Source organism: Eleginops maclovinus, chromosome 7, assembly GCF_036324505.1.
Source record: "Eleginops maclovinus isolate JMC-PN-2008 ecotype Puerto Natales chromosome 7, JC_Emac_rtc_rv5, whole genome shotgun sequence".
Lineage (NCBI taxonomy): Eukaryota > Metazoa > Chordata > Actinopteri > Perciformes > Eleginopidae > Eleginops > Eleginops maclovinus.
In genome coordinates, this window is record NC_086355.1 from 7,315,325 (window position 1) to 7,328,851 (window position 13,527).

General features: G+C 46.1%; 1 protein-coding gene across 2 annotated transcripts in view; it reads right to left on the reverse strand.

Annotated features, from left to right (window-relative positions):
* The window catches only part of bcor (BCL6 corepressor), a 32,679-nt gene extending 27,120 nt beyond the window's left edge, over nt 1–5,559 (reverse strand). For both annotated transcript variants that reach the window (XM_063888278.1, XM_063888277.1), the window contains exon 1: nt 4,805–5,559. The gene's annotated coding sequence lies outside the window, so the exon portion shown is untranslated. The remainder of the gene's footprint in view (nt 1–4,804) is intronic.
* Nucleotides 5,560–13,527: the final 7,968 nt, after the last annotated feature.

A 13,527-nucleotide genomic window follows, 5' to 3' on the forward strand; every position in this document is an offset into this window, starting at 1 on the left:
CAGAGGGAGCCAGCAGCGTCTCCTCAGCTGTCACATTATTAGCGGCCGAGCTGTAAACAAGGGGCCCCTCCGTCCTGCGGGCCGCTGCACAGCCGCATGCAAGTCCGTGCACGGTTCAACCCCCCCCCCCTCCCTCTTCTGCAACACGGCCGTCAACAACGGCGACATTGTGAGGCCCCTCGTGCTGTCACTAGGGCCCGGGTGGCGGCTGCTGAACTGGCTCTATTCATCCCGGGCCAAATGGAGACTAAATGGCCCTTTATGCCACCAAAGGACCCGATTGTAATAGAGATGCGCATGCATGAGTCGGCCCGCGTTTACCGGAGGTTTCTTGACTTTCCTTTGAAATGCTGGAGTTGCTTTCATGTGTTGGATGTTCCTAATGAAAGAGCATTACGCTGAAGGGCTGATCCCCCTACATATAACGCCCCCCTCCCTCCTATATATTGGATGAATAGTCTGTTTAAAGAGAAAGCTTAATTATTGGTGGTGTATAAAGACAGGCTTAATTAGGGTAAATGACTGTCAGTTTAACAGGTGTCGATTCAGTGAGGTAAACCGAGCTTCACCTCTGACATGGCCTACTTTTTTAAAAAGCTTTTTATGTGAGCAAAATACGCCTAGATCTTTGACATATTTTTGTATTTACTATAATGACAACTGTAGGTGTTTACTTCGTTTATAGCCGAGTTATGATCCTTAACTAGAGGTCAAAAGCTTTTATAACCAACATGAAGTCAGTCATGTGCCACGCAGGCGGCAGATAAAACATTCCTGCTTTAAAGACAGCTGCTGGAGAATACTCCTATCGCCATCACCCTGCTGCGCTGCCAAGCGTCTGTGGGATTTCGTCAGATAGATAGATGCCCGAGGCACCGACATCTAAAAACAAACGAGGAGGCATGATCAAGACCGAGCCTGCAGAGACTCAGAGCAGGGAGGCGAAGTGCCATCATTACTCCGCTGCCAAATCAATCTTTCGATAGGCCAGAGCGAGGTCAAGATACTTGAAACATAACTATAGATTTAGATGTTTAGTAACAGCCACTATATTCCTGTATTAACTCATCTTACATGACAAAAAGTCCACATTTGGATACATGATTAACAAACATTGGCGAGATGATTAAAATCTCTAAAAACGGGTTTAAATTACCATCTGTGCGCAATCGTGTGCAGAAACGTCAGGTTTAATATGCAAGACATGTGTTAAAGTACATAATGTAAGATGTGGTTCTCGTGGGCCGTAATGACCGCCTCTGTGCGGGTGAAACAGTACTGGGGGGTGACACATCTCTGCGGGAAGTGATCCGTGCGCTCCAGACCTAGTCGAAACAAAAAGCTTTGTGGAGCGCTGAGAGAGAGAGGAAGGGGGAGGGAGGCAGCTCTCCCGTTTCATCGCGAGGTCCCGGGAGGCCAGCACGGAGCATAGCTTCAATCAAACCGTGACGTCTCCTCCGGGAGCTTCGAAGCGCCTGGAAAACCGATCTCTCCTCGGCGCTCTGCCGTGCATCCGCTTTTGTTCACACGCACCTCGCTCCAGCAGCGCAGAGACTGTTGTTTTATATCCAGGCAAAGCGAGGGGAAAAAAACAAGCGCGACAACAATAAGGCAGACCTCGTGTCTCATGGCTGGATCTTAGAATGAACATTTACTTTGACGTTTTTTAAGCATTTCCCTGCCTGTCGTCCAACACATTGGGTTTGATTTGCAAAAGTGGTCCCGTGATTCTGTAGGTTGTATCCCCCGTGTGGTGGTTATTGATTCCAGATAAAGAAAGCGGTCATACAAAAGGTTAATGGGCTTAAAATGGAGGTGGTGCGGTTGTCCGTATACAAAGCAGCAGACCCCCCTCCCTCGCTGGCCACCCCACGGTGACACATCCACTGTCACATCACTCAGCATGACAATATGGCCCAGCAGGCACGGGGCTGGTGATACGCTCAGGTGCAGATATTTCACTTGTAGAGTAATCCTGCACTCTGGTACTTCTACTCAACTACAAAATATGAGTACTTCTCACCCCTCTGCCTATTTCCATTAAAGTAAATTATAACAAAATAAGCGCCAAATCAAGACCCTATTTGTTTGCTGGAGCAACCTTGACCCCCACTTTAGACAGCTAATGGCCCTGAGCAATCACACACTGTTTTTGTAAGAAGTGTGAAGTCCTCTTGTGTGAAAAGAGAAGAAAAATAAATCAGTATGTCAATCTACGCAGCCCTCCCCCTCCGTGTTTTAACACCTGGAAAACAGATCAGTCCCACACTGACTTCACAGCGCACAGTGGAAAAATGATGCGCAAATCAGTCCGACGGGGTACGCTATAAATAAACTCGGCCCACACAAAATGTGAAGTATTTGTTTGCTTCCACGGCACGAAGCACTAGGGGAACAGCCTCTATTACCAAAAGATCAGACTTAGCAGTTTAAAGAGCAGAATCCTGGACAAGGTTCTTGGCTGTAAAGTGTGAGAGTTAGTGTGAGGTCAAAGGCTTGGTATCAAGGTACCTTGAAGGCAAAATATAGTATTTTAAGGGCATAGTTGCATATTGTAGGCTATATGAGTCATAAGAACAATCAAGAGAAGAAGAATCCAAGATTGGCCCAGACACACCCATCTAAATGTAATACCCAGACAAAATGTCAGCACATTGACACTTTAGGGTCCATATGCCATTATTTCCACACAAAACAAAATACTCCAAAAGTAAGTGGGGCAACACTTTATCAAAAACATAAAAACACGTCCTTCGGACAATTTGTTAAATAATTAGCCATATGGTTTTACACATCATTGTTCGTAATCCTCAAATTGGGAAAATGATATGCACTTGGTTTGTTTCTATTCCTTAAAAGTACAAGATCAAATCCAACATTAAGTCGATGTTTGACACGCTCATTTATCCCACCAAACCAATGGGGACCAAGGTTACATTTAAATACAATTAACCCTTTATTCTGCTTCAAATCCCCCCGAAGTAGCCTGCACCCCCCACCAGTTAATCCCCCTGCTCTTTTCCAACACGAGGACCTGCTCTCGCAACCTACAAGAGCATCAGCAGCGTACATTATAAGCGATTCTCTCCACTGTACGCGAATTGGCTGCCGGGAGCGAAGTGGTCTTTTAGTAGCTGCTTCCCTCACTAAGCTCGTCAATGAGCTGGAGCCAGCCAATATGAGGCTCATCGATCGTCCTAAGAGAGCGTCCCCTAATTAGTGCTGCGTGGCTCCGGGACAGGCAGCAGGCGAGGAGGAAAGCTCCAGCGATTGGAGCCGTTCTCTCCTGACAAAGTCATGTTAAGACGCAATGCCTTATGCTTAAAAGCTGCTTTGCTGGTCGCGAAATCCTGGCTACTCAGAGGAGCTAAGGAGAATCGCTAGGAAAAGACGATTCAGTTTGCAACACTTCCAACACGGCTTGCAGCACTTATTTCAATTAAACAGCAACTTTATGTGGTTCATACTGATGACTGACACCCACACCCTGGTTCAAGGGAGAGGGGGGTAGAGCGAGACTGTAGTAGAATACTAAAACATGTTTTATAATGGCAGAGTAGAAATGAGTGGATTTGATGAAACGGCAAAGTGGTGCGTAACAGTTCACAAAGTAATTAGGAAATGATCGGGACATTCATAAGTGGCACTTTTTTAAAACTATTTGGATATTATTAGCGAGGTGACACTTTCTCCCTATAGAGAGCAATGAGTATCATAGCTGCAGGGGGAAGGAGAGGGGGGGTCCTAACTGGAGCTAAACCCGGATCCTTCGTGCGCAATGGATATTCCCCCGCAATGCAAAGAGCAGTCACACAGCCAGGCTGCGTGCGAGCGAGTGAGAGGGGGAGAAACACACTGCAGCGCAAAGTCATATCGGAGAACACCTGCAAGACATGAAGGGTGTGTGTGTGTGTGTGTGTGTGTGTGTGTGTGTGTGTGTGTGTGGCAAGATGCCAGAGCGGTTTCCATCAACTAGACAGGAAGGTGAGCGGTGCAGTTCCGTCTCTCTCTCTCTCTCTCTCTCCCCCCCCCCACACACACTACCTTTGGGACTGATGAGACGACTGATCAACGTCCAGCCTGTCCAAACAAAGCCCCCCCCCACCCCCCAAACCACGAACACACACAGTCAGCTGCCACACCAACAAACACACACACCGCGGGGATGCCCTCCAATTGAACTGAACCGTGTATAAACGGGGCAGCACCGCTCGCTTCCCTTTGGCAGGGCGAGGCTGGATTCCGTAACCTTGTTTAGCGCAGAAGCTCCGTGTGCGCGCACGACCACGCGCGCACATACACACACTCCCACCCTCTCCCCCCACAGGCTCTCTCACACTTCGCCACTAAACACAGTGCGAAAAGCCTGAATATTCACCCACTGAGGACGGCGCCACTTTCAAGTCCGCTAATCTCTGGGACGTCCTTCTCACCTCCCTCCGGCTGACAGGATAGTTGTAAAGAGGCGAAGCTCACGGCCGGGTCATTATGTGTGTGTGTGCGTGCTTGTGTGTTATTTATCAACCACATGCCACTGCCCCGCCGAAACGCACAAAGACCACCCTATGCGCTATTCTTAGAAGTGGCCGATCCTCTCCCAGTCTCTGGGCACAACATCGCGTTTACATTCAACCCCACAAGAAGAATGTCTTTCATTTAACAACACACTATCAGAACACACTGGATGTTTTTAAAGCATCTGTAGAAGTATTCAAAAAACTGTGTCTTCATTCATGATTTTTCCACATCGCCAAAGAGACATGCGAATAAAAAATAGATTAGGATTTGTCATGGATTATCTCACCTGGGTAATTGTTGCTAGATCCAGCCGTCGTCCGTGTGACCCACTCACGCCTTTTTCCTGTTTTTCCAAGTTAACTGGGAGGACAGAGATCCGTGCGTGCGGAGACAAGCCTGGTTCACGATCCTGTCTGCCAGAGACACACAATCCCGGCCGGAGAATAAAAACAACTAAAAGTGTCTTACAGGTTATCCACTGGTCACGAAACAAAATAAGTCTAACATATAAAGCTTTTCTATTGTCTACAGGCAACTCTCATCCATTGCCCGATATTTTAAACGGACTTTTCTGCTGCTGCAAATGTCACTTTGGTTGCCATAAAGCAACAAAACGATCCTGCGCGGAGGAAAAAACAACCGTCAGGATCTAGAGAAATCCACAAAAGGAAAATCCGTTAAGGTCCTTTAAAGTCAGGAGAGCCAATGCGCCCCGCAGGACACAGGTGGCGAGGTCGGTGGACTCGCGGAGAAATTAATTCAGCTCAGCCGTACCTCGCAGCAGCGCCATGTTGGGTTTCAGCGGAGCACGCCGTCCTCGGAAAAAAGCCCCTTTCTCCCGCTACCCGTCACTCCATGTCCTCTGCGCTTACGGAATCCGTGTCTCGGAGGTTTCGCTGAAGGTTACTCCGTGTGGCTTCTCGTCCCGCGTTTTGTTCGAGGAGCGTAGAGAGCACCCCGGTTCGCGGAGACTTCGCACGGAGCTGTACTGGGAGTGCCGCACAGAATGGATGAACGAGACCGAGCGACTCGCTCCACTCCCACTCGCGCAGACTCTACCCAGAAGGCCAGTCGGGAGACCGCAATTACCATAAGCCTCCAGCGCACGGCACTGGCTGCGCGCGCACGCACACACACTGAGACACACAGGGAAAAAACGCGCGCGCACACACACACACACACACACACACTCAAGCTGAGACACACACACACACACACACACACACACACACACACACACACACACACACACACACACACACACACACACACACACACACACACACACACACACACACACTCAAGCTGAGACACACAGAAAAATACATACACACACACACAGGCTCCGCTGAAACTCCAAAACAGGAATAGGCGAGGTTTTACCGGCATAAATAAGGCAGCAAATGAAGTAGAACTAATAATATTGTCTATATAATAGGTTATATTATACTGAAAGCAATAAAAGGCATACACTAATATTTAAAACGGCTTTTTTTAAATATGGAAAATAGACATTACACCATTGGAAAGGTGCACAAATGCTAAAAATATGATGTAAAAAAGACATACACATGTTTTATGATCATAAAAAAAAATACAGTTTGTTATAAATTAAGAGAGGATGGCCACAACTGTAACCAACTGGGTGTTGGTCTGGATAGGCCATGAACTGGTATTGTTGCTCCCTTATTTCAACCACATTTCTAGCATTGTTCATATTTTGTCCTAAAAATGTAGACTGTGGGACACAAATGTAATGTCACTTTAGTTTCTTTCCAAGCCAACAGATAAGGTAAATCTGCAAAGCACGAGGCAATAGAGAGGGTGAGAGAGAGGGAGGGGGGATAGAGGGAGAGGCAGCTCAAGGCTGGGGCACATCTGTTAAGGCTCCCATGTCAAGTGAAGGAGGAGGAGGGAGGCTATGAATATCAAGCCTGAGGTGTGTGTGTGCATCATGTGCCTGCGTGTGTGTGTGTGTGTGTGTGTGTGTGTAGGAGAGAAGAGAGAAAAGCAGCCGACAGACAGACAGAAGCAGAGTAGGAGTAGGAAAGAGAGGGGGATTGGAAATGGAAGGTCTGGCAGGGTTCACCACAGCTGTTGAAAGTAGAAATTAAACCAGACAGTCATACACAAACAAACACAAAGCTCACAAAGCGCTTGCATGCGGACGCGTTCAAAAGCAAAGCTCATCTTGAACTGCAAATTACCTAAAAAGTTTGGAGACAGGCACAAAAGAAGTGAGCGGAGAGAAGAGGATCCTTGAGATGAGAAGAAAGGGAAATGAGAGTGGGTGTATTGATGCACAGAGATATAAACTCTACTCTCTCTGGCTGAGGCATGCATCTTAGTTACTGTGACAAGCACATTAAAGAACTTTAACCAAACTTAAATAAAATCAGGCTCCATCATTAGCCCAACTCTCTAACTCTCATAAGAGTTGCCCACTGTGGCCACAGCCACTGAACCATTAGGCAATCAAGGCTTCGTCCACACTTACCTGAATCTGAAGAGAATGTTTACTAGAGAAATTATCTCAATCTACACCAGGGTTCACGTAAATTGAATCCATTGAAATGTTTAATAAGCAGGAAACTGCCTACATTTCTTCTTCCCTGTCCTTTGTTTGGAAAAACACACAATTGTGAGTCACCAACAGCAAGCAGTGGAAGAGACTTAATGGTTACTCTGTGTCAGCTGCTTAAACCACTCAATTCTCAAACCCTGCTATTTACGATGAACTGTTCAAAAAAAGCAAAACTCGCTAATAGACCTTATATTTTATTGTGGTTTTGTTTTGACAAATAATAAAAAGTTAGTTGCGTCCTACAGATACCACTTCCTAAATTAAGGCTACGTTCAGACTGACTTCAGCTTTAAAAAATCTTAATAAGGTCGAACCTAATCTAGCTGCCAGTGAGGGCTCGTTGAACAAATCAAACAAACCAACAAAGAAGTAAGCCCATCTGTAACCAAAAAGTGAAACCTGGCCTATCTTTTGACTGCAAAGCAATGTCATCTGGCTAGGTGCTGCTGCAATTGGCCAATCAAAAATGTGTGTGTTACCTCCTGTGCTGCTGCACCATGAGACGTCAATTAATCAGTATTTTATTCTTGATCACAAAGCCGTCTGACAAAATAATCATGAATGCCGGTTGATGACAGCAGCTGTGCTCTGTAATTGGCTGGTTTAATTTTTCAGATTGACAATCTTAATTTTACTGCCACGCAGTCCTGAACCAGTCTTGGGTCATTGTTCTCTCCATTCACAATAAAACACAGGATCAGCATTTTCAGATTCATCTACTCTGGAGGCTTTTTTTTTTTAAAGCGGTAATTGAAAAATCAAAAGGCACATAGAGGACAGAGGCCAAAACAGATAAAAATGCATTTTTAAATTCAGCTGGCTAGGATGGACAGTCTGTGATTCACCTTGCCAAGGGGCTGACAGTACAGGACAGTGTACGCATGCCATTTAATGGTCCTTCGCTTTTAGGTTCCATGATGGTGACAAAATATTCCACAAACACAGTCTACTAAGAGGCACTAAGATACAAAATTTCATATTCACTTAGTGTTGCTTTGTTTATTTCCACTCCATGCATAATGGATTTAAATGAATCTGAAGAGAAAGAGGTGACAGCATCCTAATAATATGAACTAGTGATGCAATATAAAACAGCCTTTTGTGGCTCAGAAAATTAAGTATACAGATTTAGAGGTCTAACAATCTAAGAAAGCAGAGACTCTAAATATTCAATCTTTAGAAGCTGACCACAAGATTGGGAGTAAACAACGGACATAAGGCAACCATTTTTCATTTTCACAGGGGCAGCTGGCATGCAAAGAGCTGCACTTATTCAAAACAGCATACCTGCACTCTCAGTTTGGTTCCCCTAACATGTCCTTTTGTCTATAGGAATATGGCAGCAAGTATTTCCCCAGGAAGGACACCACCGTCTTTAGTCCTGGCAATTTAACGTGTGGTGCTCTACACATTTAGACACACTGCACCATATGTCCCATTCGCTTCCCCTGCCCAGATTCTTGGAGGTAGAATCCAACCTGGCAACCCTGCACTACCAACTCTTGTATTGTTAGTGTAAATACGGGGCCATGAAGAGATTTGATGTGCCCTTTCAGATCTGTCAGTATGTTTTCAGATGCAACCTGATTGTCTCCAAACAGTCTGAGAAAGGCTGAATACCACCAAGAAAAGTCAGGAGGAGTATTAATTTTAAAATTCCTATGAATGTCTGTACTTAAGAAGCTAAAAACAGGTTCTTGTTGACGTCACACTCAACTAATAACCACTTTGAAAGGTCATATGGGTGTTGGAAAAAAAGGGGCGTAATACCAGCACTAGACACAGGGTCTTCCTCTCCCTCCTCCTGTGACTCAGAGGCAAACGGCTCTCTCCATCACTCACTGGAAAACTGGATTAGGATGAATATTGCTCTGAGGAACCGCAGGGCAAACCAAGTCTCTGATGCTTGAACACAAAAACACACAGTTGTATGTACAGAAAAAAACACCTGGCTGGGAGTCACAAAAACAGGTCTGGAAAGCGAAGGCAGGCCCTTTTTATGGCTGCACTTTACGACTGTGTGTGAACTTTGTGGTTTGAACAGGGAGCCCGAGAACAGCATGTGCCTTTGAAAACACTCATGTCGGATAATGGTGAAGAAAAAAAAAAGTGCTTTAAATCTGTGATCCCGTCCTCCAACTGTCATTCTATGTCATGCGTAGGTGCGTGTGTCTTGTATATAAACCAAAACAGCGTGAACACACACCCATGCGTGCACGTTGGTGTAGAGGGAGCCTCGCTCTGGGAGGTCACAGTGATCCTGCCATCTGCTGCTGCAATCAGACACTGAAGCAGTGGCCTGACAAACACACACACACTGTATTCATGGCAAGTTCACATAAGCACAAACATACACACTTTGAGCATGCATTTGGCCAAATATACACATGCTGTGCCCAAAACAGACACACACATATTTTGAAAGGGCTGCCTGCCAACACGCAAGCACACACACACACACACCAACCCACACATACACACTCTGTCGGCAGGCTCAGATTGCAGGAAGCTCTTTGCACGCAGCTCAGTCCACAGCAGCCGGTACTAATCAGCACAATCCACCTGCAGATCGTTATGGATCGCTTACTGCAACTCACACAGGCACAAACACACACAAAAGCACACACATGCACACCCCAACTTGCCTGAACACTTTATTAGCACGCACAGGCTTGGACACATGCACACATGCAATCAATACATCTATTGAACTGAACACTTTTAAACACCCATGATGCTGAACATTCGTGTTCACGATAGACCGAAAAGCAAATTTGCTCCAATGGAAACTCATTGTGTATTCACGACAGTCAATGGTGACTATATAGTGAATTGTTAAAAATATTTATTTCTACTCTCAAATGCTTTTTGCAGGCACTTGAACATCCCCTATATATATTACTAATATGTATTCGATGTGACATATGTATTTTCTACTGTAAATGTGTATATATTTGCTTTATTTTAAACTTTGTTACACCCTTTAAATATTGTAATGCTTGAACACATTGCTACTGTAACAACATCATTTCCAAATTTGGGATGAATTAAGTATCTATCTATCTATATGCACAACTGAAATATCAACATAGCATCATTTTCTCCCTCCCGCGAACACGAAATCACACACACACGGGCACGCACAAGCATGCACCCCCACCGGTGTTGTCGGGCTAACCGGTTCCCCACAGGCGCGCCACGCTGCGTTAGCGCGGCCTCACCGGGGATAATTACAGCCTGGCGTGGCAGGGCGAGTGTGGCTCCGAGCCAAAGAGAGAGCGAAAGGGAGAGAGAGGTAGAGAGATACTGAAGAGAGAGAGAGAGAGAGAGAGAGAGAGAGAGAGAGAGAGAGAGAGAGAGAGAGAGAGAGAGAGAGAGAGAGAGAGAGAGAGAGAGAGGGGGGGGGGATTACTGGACCAGTGAGAGACCTATAGATTAAACCCTAATCAATAGGCTGCTAAATTCATCGATGCAATCAATCAGTGCAGCCCTCGACATAAAATAACCAACACGATCAATCACACTTCTTATTTCGACCTGGGGGGATTCCCATAAGTGCCTATCCTCACCCCCTCCCCCACCCCTCCGATACGCGCGGACAAAAACACTGTGCGTCTTTTTTTTATAGAATAAAGATTAAAACCTTCAAACGAGCCTTATCTGAGAGGAAGGAGAAGCTGTGGCGGCTTTCAGCGCAGCACAAGAAAGATCTCTCCCCCTCCTCCTTTTCTACCCTCCCCTCCCCTCCTCTCCCTCTCGTCTGTCGGCCTCTGTCGAGTTCCGCTCATAACCTCGCCACCCACCCTCCCAGTTCCCCGCCTCTCCCTGCTTTCCGCTGCTGGCGGGGAGCGCACACACATACACACACAGTTGCACACACACACTTACACACAGAGCAAAGGGAGACACACACCCACCTCTTTATAGCTCTCTCGCTCTGACACGCACCCACAAGCATGCACAACCTTGCTCTCACACACACACTGATGACACACACACAGGCAGGCAGCGTCAATAAAAAGCCCAGCGCTGTGAGAGGCCGCCGGCACTCAACTCCCCCCCACCCCCCTCCTGCCACTGCGATTAGCGGAGGCTGGCTGGCTGGGGAGAGGCGCCCCTCTGTTATCTGGGGCGGTGGCAGCCTGTGTGTGTGTTGAGAGAGAGAAAGAGAGCGAGCGAGAGGGAGAAGAGGGAGAGATTAATTTAACTCTTTCGGGGCCGGATCGCAGCGCTGGAAGCTCCGCTCGCTCCGGCACTCCGCTCAGGCAGCAGCAGCAGCAGTAGCACAGCGAGGCTGATATAAAACAGGACGCAGGAGAGAAGAGGGACATTCAACACACGATCCTCGAGAAATACAGACGTAGCAGGGTCATTTGCACCAAGGTCAAGCCCTTGGTGATATTTCAGGGGATTCTTGGGTATAAATGAACAATTACGAACAATGTTTTAAGGCTAAATCTGTTTTTTTCTATACATTTTTAAGGTGGATAATATGTAAGGGATTTGGATTCTCTACAAGAGCTACAGTTTGGATGTATGTACATAGTTGAAAAGATGAATCCCTTACTCGATAAACAGGAAATATATTTCCAACGATTGAAATCATAACTTGATGCTTTAAAAAATACTCAGATATATCAATCAATAATCGAGACCAAAATGCCAAACATTTGCCGTTTTGAGCAGTTAAAATGTGAGGATTTGCTGTCATATCACAGTTAACCACAGATCTTTGGGTTTTTTGCTTCTTGGATGACATTTGAATAGCTTGGTAATTATTGCAGTCATGGACAGACAAGGCAGGTAGAATAAATACACAGAACATACAAAAAGAGTTACATTCATAAATATGAAGTGTAACTTTTTTTTGTTTCAATAAATACTCTGTTTTCGGTTGGTGATACAGAATCTGGCTGGGGGGTTCTGCTGGGGGATTTTGGACTCATTTAAAAAATCTTGGCTACGGCCCTGTAAATATGGCTGCACCCACAGAATAAAAGGCAAAGACCTGTACAGGAGCCAATATTTAGCTAAATAAGGAGCCTATAATTTTTCTACAAAACTGTATGCATGTAAGAATTTCCAGATTTCACCAAGCTAGGAACTCCCCTGAAATGTATCCCAACGGATTTTTATTTCTCATGAATTCAGGTTCATATTGGAGTCATTAGGAACAAATGGTTTGAGTCCTTGGGTGCCAAAGAAGGCAAAGAGAAGTTGGATAAAAACTTTGTTGGTTTAAATCTTTAATGGGATTTTTGAGGCTGCAACACATGGGCTGAACCTTAAATCTTTGCAAAAATACTAAGATTTAGTTTTGAACTTAAAATCAAGTTTGTATTACAAGATTTGCACCAAATGCCACTCCTTGATGTCTCCATATCAGCAAACAAAAAAAAAAAAAAGGGTAATTAGACACATTATAACAGGCCTGGTAAGGCTTCAGTTCAATACCAACAGCCTGGAGCAAAACTAGCTAATTAAAACATTCAATGCAAAGGGCTACACAAGAACTTCCAGTCAATTATTTATAATTTTAAGACATCATTCATGCAGGCTGTAATCTCCCCATTAACCTTCACCAGCCTTATATTTACAGTGAGCGGCGGGAGAGCCGAGTTTGGGGGGGGGGGGGGAGTTAAACCCTGCACCACATCCCCGCCTGTAAATACTGCTGGGGCTCTAATAAACAGCAGCCGGGGCTCCGGGTGGAGGCTGCCGCAGAGGAGTGACAAACACCGATCGGGCCTGCGAGGTGACAGAGCTCCGGCTTGTTTTTCAGCGTCTGGGCTGCTGCTGCTGTCGCCTCTCTCCCTCCCTCTATCTCCCTCTCTTCCCCTCTCGTGCGTCACAGCTAGGTCATGGCCGGACTCCAACAATGGCTCCGGTTTCTCGAGCCACATGCACGCGCACACACACACACGCACACACACACACACACACACACACACACACACACACACACACACACACACACACACACACACACACACACACACACACACACACACACACACACACACACACACACACACACACACACACACACACACACACACACACACACACACACACACACACACAGGCACCAGGAGCACACAAACACAGATCTGACAAATGATAGGGTGGCGAGGCGAGGCGGGCTAATAGTAGGCAGTGTGCGCCTGCCGACATGCCCGTGGGCCACGGGTGTTAAATTGTATCCAATTACGGCGCATGCGACGATACGAGTGTGGGGGGGGGGGATAATAATTCTTCTTGCGTGACAAGCAGATTCGCGTATTTCCCGGGCTGTTTAGATGGAGAGGGTGCGGGGCTTGAGAAGCTTCTGCGGGAGAGCTGTGTAGGTGCGTGGTGGAAAAAAAGTGTAGTGTTCTTGAGGACATGACGTGCATATTTCATTAATCAAATTCCAGTTAACCAGA